Source organism: Cygnus atratus, chromosome 2, assembly GCF_013377495.2.
Source record: "Cygnus atratus isolate AKBS03 ecotype Queensland, Australia chromosome 2, CAtr_DNAZoo_HiC_assembly, whole genome shotgun sequence".
Classification (NCBI taxonomy): domain Eukaryota; kingdom Metazoa; phylum Chordata; class Aves; order Anseriformes; family Anatidae; genus Cygnus; species Cygnus atratus.
Window position 1 is genome coordinate 112341603 of NC_066363.1, and position 12602 is coordinate 112354204.

The following is a 12602-nucleotide window of genomic DNA, read 5'->3' on the forward strand; positions in this document are numbered from 1 at the left end:
CCGTAAAATAAAATTGAGAATAATGTCAACTTAATTTGAAAACTTGCACTGTGAAAAGAAGGGTTATTATGAATATAAGGCTGCCCTGGGCAGACCATCATTACCTCCCAGAGAACTCCTCTTTCAGCTCAGGGAATGGAAGGACACCAAATTGAACAGTCAAAACTCAGGGACATATAACAGGACCAGCACTCCATTTTTATTTCAGTCTGGACAGCTAACAACAAGAACAGGGATTTTGGCGACTGAATGTGTAATAGAGTCAGTGAAATGTGAAGGTATTGTAGATGTTGCTTCAAACCTTATATTTATTAAACTAGACAAGTAAAAAAGACTAGGGATTTGGAAGATCCATAATGAACTTCCTAATTGATTTCAAATGTAGAGAATGTCTGGGGAATGTGAACACATCTACAAACTGGGAAAATAGGTTTTGTAACAGGAGGACTTCTGTAATGTGAACAAGAGGTATGAGTAACTGAGGTAACAGATGAGTTAAGTGAGTTAGAGTTTATCATACCTAGTAACAACAGGAAGGGTATATTGAAAATGTTGTCTTTGGAAATAAGCTGTCCTGTTTCTGAGCATAGAAACCATTACAATAGCAATGCATTCTGCTGTCTTTCCTACAATGGCAAAGTGAGGAGACCAGCAGAAATCTGTTTTATGACCCAAAATCTTGGTGAAACTTTACCTAACAAAGTTCTTGTAAATTTGTTCTGGGACCAAGTCCCTGTTTTTTGTTGTTGAGCAGAAGACACTGTAAGTAAAAAAAGAATAAGAAGGCAAGCTTGCAAAATTTGAATTAATGGATTGAATAAGTCATAAGACACAAGAAATTTGAGACAGTGTGGAAGTTACCTATGCATCATGTTCTCATAGAGGCAGAAGTTTTATATGACTCCTCTTGTACAGTTGTGGACTTGCGAATAGCACCAAAACCATTCCGTAAATTTGATGAGAACAGAAATCTGAATAAAAATATACCCTTCACCTGGAAGGATCATTTAATACCTTCTGTTATTAAGATCAGAGACATATGGTCTTAATTCCCACTGGTATGTCTCTGCTGGGTGGTGACCATTCCTTCAGTTCCTGAAGTACACTGCTCCTCAACATCTCCAGTGTTGCTTTCAGGCCAACAGTATGTCAAGTGAGTCTCCATGGAGTCACTTGAATATCTGGCTGTGACAAAAATCAAATGGTGGAGGACTTCTGAAGTTTTCACTGCCAACTTGTACTGGGACTTAGCCTTGCCTCAACTGTTGTCATCTCCTGTAAGACAACTCTGGAAGTTCCCCATCTACTGATTACACATGCAGCCGTAGGAAGGTGTGATTCATGGTTTGTGGCCTACTGTGCTAGTGACTGCTTCTTTTGTAGGCTACCACTACTGAGGATTTCTTTATACTGGGAAAAGGAGAGTGGCTTCATCTGGGGGAGAGTATACACCCAAAAGGAAAATAAAGCATCATTCAGGGAAAATATGAGGATACTGGAAATTCAGTGATTCATTAGAGATAACCTTCTATTGGCAGCTGGCCAAAACAAATCAGACAGTTAGAATGGCTGGCAATGTGAAATTAGCTTAATAGGAAGAGTTTAAAAATGCAGGAAGACTTAAGTTTGCTTTAATTTTGCTCTGTTAAAATGTGAATAAACTTTATCTTGACTTTGACTGAAATAAAGTAGCACTGTTTCAGTGGACTGAGCTGAGGGAAAGAACATACATCAGGTTAAACCTATTTAAGGCCAGTATGACTAACTATCAACCTTTAAGATAACTGTAGGGGGTAGGTACGTACCTCTACATGGTAGAAACCATATGTTTTCACCAACTGTAAAAAGAAAGGTGACACAGAAAAGAAGTATTTTGGTGTTTTGCAAAAAAACATGGGTGTGGGTGTGAAATACACAAATCAATGTGAAAGGAAAACAGAGGCATCAGCCACTTTGGAAGAACTCACGTATGACCTGAGAGCAGCAGAAACTACACAAAGGGGCAAAGGACCTTCGAGCAATGAAACTACCTGTCTCTGGATCCTTCTTGCCTCAAGCAAGCAGGATTTGGTACGCTTCTGTAAATAAACAAAATTTTATTATATACATCATCTCCATCAGCAACTACTCTTCCTACATGGAATAATGCAGACTTCTGGCTACACGCTCACATTAAAAGTGGTTAGACAGCTGCCCACCTTCATGGTGAGATGCAGTACAGTAAAGAGATGGGAGTTAGGATCCATGGTAACAGGTCCATGTTTTCTAGCAGAGAACTTAAATACAAAGATACAGACTCAACAGAATCTTCTGCCACAGTTCTGAAAATTTTCTTCCGTGAGTAAATTAAAAGTTTGGCTCACAGGAGATTAATCCAGATTTAAACACATTTTTTTCTAGTTGCAGAATCTAGAGAGCAATATGTTAGAGAAAAGTCCCAGACACATTACAAGTGAGCTAGGAAAACAGGGCGAATATTCTTTATCTATAAAGAGAGAGAGGTTTGTGATAAGGAAAACATTATGATCAGACACACTTCACACTGAGTGGCTGAGGCAAATTGAACAAGTGGAGCAGCACCTGATGTGGCTTGTTTTCTTTGCTGTTAGGTTGCTGGGTTTGTTCTTTGTGTTAAAGTTTTGGATGATATCTACATAGTTTTAAAAAGGCTTCCCTGATGTCACACCTATTTATTCCTTTATTTTGCAGGCAGTCTACAGAGAGCAAGATCTGATCCACAACAGAGGATCCTTTGAGTTGTAGTGTTTACCATGCTATCTCAAGCCCTAACCACTTCATTCTTTGTAATTTGATTATTTGGTCACGCCCTGGAATGCAAAGTATTACTCTGATGTATTTGTATAAACCGAGCCTCTTCAAATACAGTAAGTAGCTGAATGATGTATGTTAATGACATGCTCTCAATAATTTTTATAATGCGAGATCTCAGCCCAGATTTAATGTTTAATATCCCTGGGATTCACATTGAAATTATTACACACATTATGTATTCCATTCCTTGGACTTAGAATTAATTTCAAAACAGAACAAAAGTGCATCCTATTTGTTTTCTTGAGGGAGTTTGCATCAGTAACAGTCTATTTATTCTGGAGTTTCTGAAGTTAGAAATACCTTTTCCCTTTGCTATCTTTGATCTATCCTGACAAACTGTGCAGAACATTTCATTTCTGTGTCTTGCCTCAGTTATGTCATTTCCTCATTCACTTGAAAAATATTTATTCTATCAAAATTTACCTCCCTAAATAAAGGACACAAGTTGTTACAAAACAGTCTCACAGAATCTTTGACATAAAGCTGCCTGCCAAAAATAAACAGAAAAAAAATAGCTGCTTCTCTAGATCCTCTTTATGGAAGACTGCATAGAAGAATTCATAATCTGCATTGCTTTGATCGATCATTCAATCTTTGCATTGGTGATGTTTCTAATACAGGGGCTTAGCCTCTGGAATGACTCCAAACAGGATGGAACAAAGCAGCTAAACCTGTGTTAGGTTGTGATCTGAGTACTCTCAGGCAATAAATCTTTAATTTGCAAGACTGCCAACTATCTCAAAATTAGAATTAAAGGAACATTTAGCATTAGTGATGTTCTCAGTGTTGTCAGCAATTGCTTTCCTAGACATTTTTTTGAAAGTCTTGGTCTTACTTGGAAGCATGCTTCCAAGATACCCACTAAACCCACTAAACCCACCCTTTCTTTCACCTCTCTCTCAAAAATCAAGCCTAAAAGATGGCAGGAAGATGTAGAAGAGGAAAAGGAGTTAAAGCTCCCATGTATTTTAGTCCCACCAGACAGGAGGATTTGTTCTCTCTGGGCTTATATCCATCCTTCTGTCCCTCAGCAGGTCTTTAATTTTACCAGTGCAGAAAGAAAACCCCGGTGTCAGCTAGTCTGCTTAGGAAAAGGGAGCTTCCCCTCCAGCGCGAGGACAGCATAGTGGTGATGCTGTTGGGCTGTGTGAGGGCAGAACGATCCGCTGCTGTGGCTGGGGGAGGATTACTGGCTTAAGCCCCAGGTGTGTACGGTTGCTTGGCCGCACAGTCCTAGGCTGGCGCCACAGAAGGTTTCCCACCTTATTTCTCCCTTGGGCATGCTAAAGCCTTCGTGCACGTAGCCCACAGGTACACGGTTCCCAGATTTCCCTTTTCTGCACAGCATGTCCCTGTGCCCAGGCGGGCTTGGCTCAGCTGGGATGTTGACCCAGTCCCACGTATTTGACGGCAAGTGCCTCAGAGCAGCTTATTCTCCCCACCTCTGACGGATGCTCCAGTAGGTACAGCTCCAGCGTCACACCAAGCAGTGTGAGCAGAGGAAATAACGCCTCCTCTCATCTAATGGCTCCATGAAGTTTTCATATTAAGCAGAGCAGCAACTGAAACATCCCAACTGAGTGCCCTAATCCCCCTGCCATGCCTCCGTACTTACTCTCCCTGGCTACTTAATTCTCTCTTATAAAATGGAGCTGCTTCACTGGAGAGAGATTGGGAACAATCCCCCACAGTCCCTGCCCTGTTAGTTATGGCATTCCCCCATGAGATGTAAGCTTCAAGCTTTTCCAGTACGGAAGTGAACCAAGGTCTCCTACAGCCTGACTGAATGATACAGCCGCTGAGATGCTTCTCCTTACCATGAAATGAAGCACATCTCCAAAGGACTGTGTTCCTGCCAATGTGCCTTTCCATATGCAATTACCTTCTCCCCCCTCCTCTGCTTTGGGATGGGTAAGAGGTGGGAATTTGGCCCTGAATGAAAGATTATTAGCTTCTCTCTCAGCAAGGGAAAAGACAGGGACATACAATAAGAATATTAATTTTAATGAGAAACTCAGACTGGCAAGAGAACTTTATTGGTAGAAGTGAAATTAGCTTTTCTACATAAACAGTTAGTGGTGCCAAGGGACTAGTCATTCATTGCCCAGAAGGAAAAAAAACAAAACAAAACACAAGAGTCTTTAAGGGTCCTTACTCTCAAGAATGCTCTTCGCTGTTTAATGCAGAGAGGATTTGCTTTGTACTTCAGCAAAAATCAAGTATGAAAGATATCATCCCTTTCCAGTGTTCTGAAGCAGTAAATATCCAGCAGGAAACAAGTACTTCAAGCTTCTCTCTTGACCCCTTCCCCTTCTTCCACACAGACGTGTGCTCACACTCTCCACATATTTATATTTTTTTTGAAGCTGTTTCCAAAGTTGGAAGGCATGTTAAGTGAAAAAATCCTTGCGTTCATAATCTCACCCAGAACTGTTTCTGCTTTGGGCCATCCTCACAGGAGTCACCTTCCCTGATCCTGCCTTTCCTCATTCCCCCTCCCTCTTGCCCCCTGATCTGGGTTACTGGACTGCTAGGGTTAGACTGTCCAGTTCTGTTGGACGTGTGACACCCATCCTTTTTTCCCCATTTCCCCTTTCATCATTCCCCTGAGCTATCCCAGGGGGGGCCACCAGGTGACAAAGGTCCCCACTAGGTGACATCCTGTGGTTAATTCACTGGAAGTCCAAATAAAATAAATAAACTGTCTCTGTTTTTGGACCTCCAGTGAATTCCATTCACTTCCATTCACTGGAATTCCAAAAACAAAGTTTAATGCCATTTTACCATTCATGCTAGGACAGTCTCAGTCTGGCAGAAGCCAGCCAAGGAGCCTACCCTGCAGCTTTCCTCTCTGTGTCTGGTAGTAGGATGGGATTTAACCCACAGGGTAAGAAACCATGGAAGAACTGTGTTACACGGATTATACAGACTCCCAGAAGGAATCTTTTGTCTTGCTCACACCTGATATTGTACAGAAAAATAACATTTTATGTTGGAGAACTAGGATGCAGCCAGTCTGCCACAAAAGGTGTTATTTAGTGGAAGTGATCCTATTTTACACTTGAGAGTAGGGCCAAAAAGAAAATACCCACTAGGGCATATTTCTTCACAGAAACTGGCCGCACCTGATAATCTCTTTTTTTCTCCCATAGCACAATGAGAAGCAAATGCGTGCAGGTCCTCTGTTTCCACCTCCTCACTGGCCAGAAATGATTGTGTGGAAAGAGCATGACACTGCCATAGCTGGCATCCCTCTACTTCCCCACTCATGGCAAACTGCTTTTCTTAACTGCGCGATTTTTGCAGGTTTTATTTAGAAACACCATTGTATCTCACTGGACAGGGGCTTAAGTAACCCAAGCTATGAAGAGAAATAAGACATTCAAAATCTGTGTTTTAGTGGTAGATGAGGAAACACACATACAGAGTGAGAGAGAAAACACATTTGGTCTTCGTGACCCATTGCATTATGCAGCCAGGAGTCAGCACACAATAAAATTTCTTTCATTGTAATTATGAACAGCCACCCAGTCTAAGCACTATTGCCTTGCCATAGTCCTTCCATGCAGCCAGACTTTGCTTTTTTCCTCAGCTGCAGCGAGTATTTTGCGGGACTCACTCTGCGTACTGACTCTGAAGCAAGTACTGACTCTAAAAGCAGCACTGGAGGCACTGAAACAGACCCTGTCACCCTGCCACATGGCCACTCAGCCTCTGCCAGCAGCCAGCAAAGCCGTGTTGGTGAGAGCACACAGGTTGAAGCTACTGCTGGTGGGAGGCAAAAGATAAAAAGGGCAAAATAACCCCTCCTAGACCCCATAGCTGTAGCTCCAAGTAGCAGCAAGTCCAATGGACCCCACTGCTGAGGAGTTTCCCCTTCCTTCACCCCAAACCCTCACTGGTTTCTCCCTCCAGGCCCAAGCAGCAGGGCAGGCATATCTGGGAGGCTAGGGTCTGCCTCGGTGGTGTCAATACGCATGGAGAAACATTTATACGGACTAAAAATGGCCTTAGCACATCCATTGGCTCATTAGAACATGCTTTGTCAAAGGAAGAGGATTGCATGTGATTAAACATTCACATTGTTTTTGGTTTTGTTTTCTTTTTCTTTTTTTTTTTTTTTTCCTGAGGATAAAGAGCAAATTGAGCCCACTCACGCTTTGCCGCCATGTCCTGGTTATTCTGAACACGCATATAACTTTGCTCATCCTTTTTCACGTCTTGAATTCAGGTTACAAATCTGTCTTGGAATATACTCTGCTTTAATTAAAAAAATATAGACAAGAGTCAGAGCCATCTGTATTTCATACCATACTTTGTAATGTCTCAATATCACAAACTCCAAGGAGTAACACTATACATTAATGGGAACATGTGTCATATCTTCTTGCTCTTTATGACTTACGGGCTATCTATATTATCCCCATGTCTCCAAATCTCTGAAAACAAGTGTAAATAGTAATTCTTATTAACTGCAGAGACACCTGCACTGATATGGACAAATCTGGTCAACAGCAGGTTCCCCTGCTGTTTTACTAAGCCAGCAACATGCTCCTGTCTCTGGCAGATGCTCCTGTTTCGTATCACTTCTAAGCAGATACCAACTTTATGCACTTTTTGAAATTCCTTTCAGGAACCAGAGTCCTTCTGGCTACCAAGGGCCTTTTGCTGCAACAAAGCAATGAAGAGATCAGGAAGGTACCAGGAGACTGAATTTTGGTCCTCAAAATTACTGGCAGCTTTTGTAATCTTTCCGTATCCCTTCTGCCAGGGATTAGCAGCAGTGAGAAGGATAGGTTTACTGGGGAAGTCTTGTAAAATAACCAAACATTACGACTCGAAGCATCCACCCATTAAACACCAGTGAAATTACCAGTTTAAGCACCTAGGATTGCTAAATACCTTTCCTGGGCGCACTAATAGGTAATATTTCTTCTTGAAAACTCTGGATATTTATGTGAAGCAGGAACAGTGTTAGGAAGACAAGTAACATAGCATCAACTTGGGAACACACAGCAATAAACAAATCCAAATGAATGATAAGTGGAGCGCGTGCCCCAGTGGTTTTTGACTATCCCTGTAGTCCACAGAAACATGGGGCTGAAGGGACCCCGTGGGCTATGCAGTGCGAACCCAGGTGATGGCAGGCAACAACTTTATGTAATTCCCTTCTTAAAATGAGGAAACTCCATCTTAAAATTTCCCAGGGTTCTGCCCCATTATTTTTTTCTAACAGACACCTGTCCCTAACCATGGTGCTGGCAGTTTGCCCCATGCGTGTCCTGGAAGGAGCTATCTCCCTTGCAGAGACAGGGTGCTGCTGTCCCCACATCCTTCCCAGGAACCAGCCATTTTCAAAATCTTGCAGTTATTAGAAGAGAAACAGAGGTGAGGATCCAGCATCCTATCATATAAGCATCATATAAGGGCAAGTCCTCAAAAATTTAGAAATTTCTGTCTTTGATTCAGTGGGACATTTTCCTTCCTGTAGCAATTGCTGGAAGAAGAGGCAACTGGGTTTATGAGCAATTTTAAACCTTTTTTTCCCAGAGATGCTGAAGGGGACAGCCAAGAGCTGCACGCCACGTACTGAAATACCTGAGCAGCTTTGTGCAGGCAGGCACAGCTCTGCATGTGTGGCCCAGCTGGGGGCTGGGGGCCCGTTGACACCGAATCCTGCAGCCAGGGGGGTTCTGCCTCTAAACCACCGTGATTAAATTGCAGCATGGCATTGCAAGTAAATGCAGTGGATGAAGGGGAAGTGTAGCTTGTGGAGCTATGTAGAGCTTTCCTTTGTTCAGAAGCAAGAAAGGATCCTATATAGATATATAGACTAGCTACCTCTGCACCTTAAATAGAAATACAGTCTGATATACTAAACCGGAGTATATAAGAGGCATGCCAGGATAGCAAATTCAGAGTGCACATAAAAATGAATACGAGCAGTGAAATTAAAAGGCAGCATTTTTAGAATTGTTAATTGTATGGTAATTGGAAGTCAAAGCAAGGTCTATTTAAAAATCCAGGATGTCTATTAGGAGTCTGCAGACCAACAGCACGTCAACAAAAATTAGAAAAGGAGGCCAGATTTTAATTGTAAATGGGATACTAATCATCAGCAGCTCAGTTTCCCAAGTGTCAGTCAGAGATGGTTGCTTGACATTTTACATTTTACTCTTCCCCTTAACAAAAGCTCACCAATTGCTGGTATATTGGCAGGTTCCTAATAACTGCTAACTACTACACATTTAACCAGCTAGCAGAAGTACCCATTTGGATAAAAGCCCAAAGCCTCACCTATAAGTGCCTACATCCTGATTTTGTAACTAGAGACGTGAATACAGCAATCAGTTGTTCCGTGGTAAAGGAGTCAGCACTACATGTGATTATTAGTATTCATTTTTCCTGCACTCCAGCTTTGCTGAAACACAGGCCAAAGGACTGTCTTTGTAGTATTTCTCAGGAAACATTGCAGTTAAACACTGAGGCTAATGTGTGCAGTTATCTGAGAGGCAGATATTAACAGTTCCCTGATACCTTTCTTGCGTACACAGGGAATGTACAGCACATCGTGCTGGGATCACTTGTAGGGGTTTTCACTTGTTCCTTGGGACAATGCTTGGGGCACACCAAGAACATCTCCCTGGAGAATTAGCCCGAAGTATCTAGTACACTCTCAACGTGAGTACACTCATTTCTAGCTGAGAAATTTAGCTCTGAGTAGAATTTTCAACCAGATGAAGATTATCTACAAATGGAGGTAATTTCACAAGGCAAGCTCCCTGCTGGAGCCGAGATAAATTTGTCAAGTCCCACCATCAGAGCTTAGTGCACAAGTAACTCTTTGCCTCCTGGAGGAGGTAGGATGGCATCAGGTACTTCTTTGTGCAGAGAAGCGTAGAAACAGAAATGTAATTTACAGGAGCCTTGTCCTTTTAAAGTCACTTTCTGTTATTTGGCCTACTAGCAATGGGAGGAAACCTTCCCAGTGCTGAGTGCCAGGTAGGCAATTAATGCAGTCATTTCTTCTTCATTGCTGCTCTTCAGCACTGGAGAAGCTGAAGACTTCAGCTCTCCTCAGAGGATGAGGGCTGGTACAGCAACCCCACTCATTATGACTGACTCTCAAAAAAAACTGTGTGTCAGCTAAGCTTGGGCATCCATCCTGCAGGCACTCCAGCCACCATCAGCCTGCATTTTAGAGGCAATACGGATAATGATAATGCCTTACAGTGCAAAGTTTCACACAGCTCCCAGGATCTCCAAACCAGCACGATAAATCTCTGCTAAGGATTTTACCAAAAATATTTAAATAGCTAGAGTGTTTTTTGTTGTTGTTTTTTGTTTTTGTTTTTTTTTTTTTCTAAGGTGACCTTACAGGTATCTCATGTACAGCCTGGGGTAAGCACTCTGGGAGGGTTTGTCGGGAAACATTCATTCATTTCAATTCCAATTGGCTCTGTAAAGCCATCTGGCTATGTATATACCATTATCCTATACCCATCACCATGGTATCTAAGTGCCCTCTTCATGTCCCTGTTTATATTCATTATTCACGAACCTTTGTGCAAACAGGATTTTGTTCCCCGTAAAGGTTTGGAGAACGACTGCTCTTCATACAAATGGCCACATTCATATGTTAACGTGGGCGTCTGTGCACAACAAAATATTCATTATAAGGCCGTCTGCTATGTATCATTCATTATTCTTCCATTTCAAATGTTTCCTCATATCTAGTAAAGAGACTTCAGTGACCGCTCACTCAGCACAAATAGTAGGAGTGATCAACTCGCGGAGACCCCCTGTAATCACAAGCACTCTCTTATGATAACACCTAACACATCTAAGTCCTGGTCCTTCGTGGCCATTTCCAAATACCATCCTAGTGCTGCCACAGCAGAAATCTGGGTTGTCTTATGAATAAGCATAAAACTGAGAAAAAAGTTCACATTCCCCAAGGAAGTGGTTCAAAATATGGGAGAGAACCAATTTTGCTTCTAACTGGGGCCTTCTGTATGCTTGAGATGCTTCTGGTTTGTCATTCCATGTCCATCTTCTTCATCAAGGGAAGCCCAAGGAAGAGGATACATCTTTGGATAAAGGTCATGAAGCACATACTTTGGATTCAAGGAATTTAGATGCCATTTTCCAAACAGAAGGACTGGAGCCAAATCTTTAACTGGGCACTAAAATGGGAGATTTTGTCTGCATAAATGCAGAGTATCCTGCATCTTCTAAATCAAAAGTATGGGATCTTCTCTGCCATCAGAACATTTGTGGATAAAGCACCTATTTAGGAATGCAAATATTGGCTTTGAACATTATTTTTTTTTCTGCCATTTGCAAATCTTGTCTGAAGTAAAATCCTAGAAATTGACTACACGATCTAGGCATACAATCTAACGAGTAAACAATACAAAATCTTCAACTAAACACCTAGGAATGAATGAGTGCCAATGTAAAAAGAGTAATAAAGAACAAAAGAGCCCTCATGAACACTTAAGCTTAAGATAAGACCTGTGGCATCCTATTCAGTCATACTGCACCTCAATCCATATCATTGCAAAAAAATTAGGTGCAATGAAATTTTGCAGTCGCATTTGTCAAACGTGCAATAGGATTCGACGTCACTCAGGGAACCTGATGCACTTAAATACAGGAGAAAACTGTTTATCACTATGAATAGCCTGCATAAAGTCAGATCAGAGAGGAGAAACAGCGAAATTCAGTAAGAGACAGCTGAAAATTGGTTTGGACACTTTTCCTTACAGTATATAAACTTACTGCCACCTGTTTGCTTAGTAGTAAGCAGAATCTATGAATTAGTTTAAAAGGTGACTTTCAAATAATATTTAGCAGGAGCAGATGTTGTGGAGAGAACGCTTAAATCTTTCAGAGTTATTATCTTTCCTGAGCGAGGATGTTGCATGGCCTCCACAGCCATCCAGAGTGGCAAGTGCTTCCCAGCATGCTCAGAGAGAGCTGACACACTGAACTAATCTTTAATTTATTGATGTACTACTTCACTGAGAGATGTAGTATATCAATAAATGGCTTTAGTTAAGAAGCGAAGGTCTAAGAAGCAGTGGTAGAAGCTTGCAAAAGTACATCAAAGCTTACAGAAAATAAAATCAAGAGCTTCTGGGAGAAAATTGATGTCTAGGAAGGACAGAAAGAACAAACAAACAGCACAAACTTTTAAGTAAGAGTTTTGTACAAGACAACATTGCTGGACATCTTAAACACGTATTTTGCAGGCTTTCATATGCTTCTCAGTTGTCCAGCGGCTTATAAAAAGATTATTATGGAATAAATAACAGCAGTCAACAGTAGAAAAAAAAAAAAAAAGTAGCCCAAAGATGAAATTGGAAATCACCGTCCTATTTGGGGCAATACAGTCTGGTAACCGATGGCTTTTTTGAGATGTTATACCCCAAATCACTTAACCTGCTACTGCAATTGGCAGCGCTTGGAGACTTGTTTGGCTTGACGATAAGCTCAGCAGACAGGGAAGGGAATAAAAGCAAATCTGAGTTCACACAACGTAGGGGACAGTATTTGTGGTCTTTTTTTTTTTTTTTAGTTCCTATCATTTCTTTTCTCCACAAACAATTGAAAATACAAGATGTGTATATTCACAACAGCTGCAGAAGGCAGTACCTACCTGCATACAGCCGATGCATTCTGATCTTCCACATGGGTGAGCATTGCAGCTCCCTTCCCATGCCCAGTCCATGGAGGAGGTGTGTTGCCACATGCCCCATCCCCAG